Source organism: Eschscholzia californica, unplaced genomic scaffold, assembly GCF_041429995.1.
Source record: "Eschscholzia californica isolate CP2 unplaced genomic scaffold, dmEscCali1.0.p SCAF_28, whole genome shotgun sequence".
Taxonomy (NCBI): Eukaryota; Viridiplantae; Streptophyta; class Magnoliopsida; order Ranunculales; family Papaveraceae; genus Eschscholzia; species Eschscholzia californica.
Genome location: NW_028238398.1, coordinates 60,001 through 62,500, shown reverse-complemented (window position 1 = coordinate 62,500; position 2,500 = coordinate 60,001).

Here is a 2,500-nt window from a genome sequence, read left to right as displayed (position 1 = left end):
GTCCCGAGCCTTACCAAGGCCGTCCCGAGGCATACCAAGGCCGTCCCTTGCGCGTCCCGTGCTGTCCCGTGCCGTCCTGAGCCTCACCAAGGCCGTCCCATGGCGTCCCGAGCCTTACAAGGCCGACCCACGCCTTACGAAGGTCGTCCCATGCCTTACAAGGCCGTCCCATGCGCGTCCCGTGCCTTACAAGACCGTCCCATGCCTTACGAAGGCCATCCCATGCGCGTCCCATGCCTTAGCAAGGCCGACCCATGCCTTAGCAAGGCCGAACCATGCCTTACCAAGGCCGTCCCATCGATCTCGGAGAAAGTACATCATCATGACATCGGAATACGGCCCCAACATCGATCTCGGAGAAAGTACATCATCATAACATCGGATCGGATGTGTATCCATCGAAGTTCCATCGACACTTCGAGAAGATCGAACATAGCTTCCTAGCATGTTAAAGGTTCGGTGCTAATGGAGACATAAAGATCCCACGACGTTCCAAAGGAAAGTAAAGTGTTCCGTGCGTGTGAACTACGTTGTCCCATGTGCCGGCGCTCGACTCCTAAGATGTCCCATGTAAATGCCCTTCGTGGGAAAGAATGTCCCGTGCAACGTCCCTTGATGATCCCCATAAGGTGTCCCATGTGCGTCCCATGATGTCCCATGCGCGTCCCGTGCCGGCCCGAGCCTCACCAAGGCCGTCCCATGCGCGTCTCGTGCCGTCCCGAGCTGTGCCGAGGCCGTCCCGTGCTGTCCCATGCCGTCCCGAGCCTCGCCAAGGCCGTCCCGTGCCGTCCGAGCTGTGCCGAGGCCGTCCCGTGCTGTCCCATGCCGTCCCGAGCCTCGCCAAGCCCGTCCCGTGCCGTCCGAGCTGTGCCGAGGCCGTCCCGTGCCGTCCCGTGCTGTCCCATGCCGTCCCGAGCCTCGCCAAGGCCGTCCCATGCGCGTCCCGTGCCGTCCGAGCTGTGCCGAGGCCGTCCCGTGCTGTCCCATGCCGTCCCGAGCCTCGCCAAGGCCGTCCCATGCGCGTCCCGTGCCGTCCGAGCCTCACAAAGGCCGTCCCAGGCCGTCCCGTGCCGTCCCATGCGCGTCCCGTGCCGTCCGAGCCTCACCAGGGCCGTGACATGCCGTCCCGAGCCTTACCAAGGCCGTCCCGTGCCTGACCAAGGCCGTCCCGTGCCTCACCAAGGCCGTCCCGTGCCTCACCAAGGCCGTCCCTTGCGCGTCCCGTGCCGTCCCGAGCCTCACCAAGGCCGTCCCATGCGCGTCCCGTGCTGTCCCATGCGCGTCCCGAGCTGTCCCATGCCGTCCCGAGCCTTAGCAAGGCCGTCCCATTCGCGTCCCGTGCTGTCCCATGCGCGTCCCGTGCCGTCCCGAGCCTGACCAATGCTGTCCCGTGCGCGTCCCATTCTTTTGGCTCGGCTGGCCCGTGCATTCTATGGGGTCGTGGGACATTTCGAAATCCACCCGGGCCATTTCGACTCTCTCTTCATTAATACTATTGAGGTATTATTTATGAATTATTGGAGAAAAGAAACGGAAGAAAATATTTTTTTTTCTATTTTTTATGAATTTTCCGGTGTTTATTCACTTAAAAATTCATAGAAAAATAAATATTTATCGGAATCGCTATTATAATATATCAAAAAAATCCTTGCGAAAAGACCTTTCCAACGAGTATAAGTTTGCTGGATTCCGACGAGTAACGAAGGAGTAAAGACCCAGTATGCTTGGTTAAAAAATTGATGTTTCCTTGTGAAAATAGGAAAAACAATAACTTTGCACTATAAGGGGGAGGGTTGAGCTCCTTCCCCAGAGCGTGCACAGCACTTGTGCTGGCACGTTCCCTAGTGCTCGCCAAGCACCATAGGGCATCCAAAGGGCAAAGCTCGGCCTACTACATGATGGGAAGCTTCTAATATGTCGGAATACGAAGAGATTTCGTGCGACCCGAAGCTCGGCTCGGGCGTCCCGGCCTGTCCCGAGCTGTGCCGAGCGCGTCCCAGGCCGTCCCGAGCCAAGTCTCGGGCGTCCCAGGCCGTCCCGAGCCAAGTCTCGGACGTCCCAGGCCGTCCCGAGCTGTGTCGAGGCCGTCCCAGGGCGTCCCGAGCTGTAGCGAGGGCGTCCCAGGCCGTCCCGAGCCAAGTCTCGGGCGTCCCAGGCCGTCCCGAGCAAAGTCTCGGACGTCCCAGGCCGTCCCGAGCAAAGTCTCGGGCGTCCCAGGCCGTCCCGAGCAAAGTCTCGGACGTCCCAGGCCGTCCCGAGCAAAGTCTCGGGCGTCCCAGGCCGTCCCGAGCTGTGGCAAGGGCGTCCCAGGCCGTCCCGAGCAAAGTCTCGAGCGTCCCATGCCGTCCCGAGCTGTGGCAAGGGCGTCCAAGGCCGTCCCGAGCTGTGCCGAGGCCGTCCCGAGCCTAGTCTCGGGCGTCCCAGGCCGTCCCGAGCTATGGCGAGGGCGTCCCAGGCCGTCCCGAGCTATGGCGAGGGCGTCCCAGGCCGTCCCGAGCCA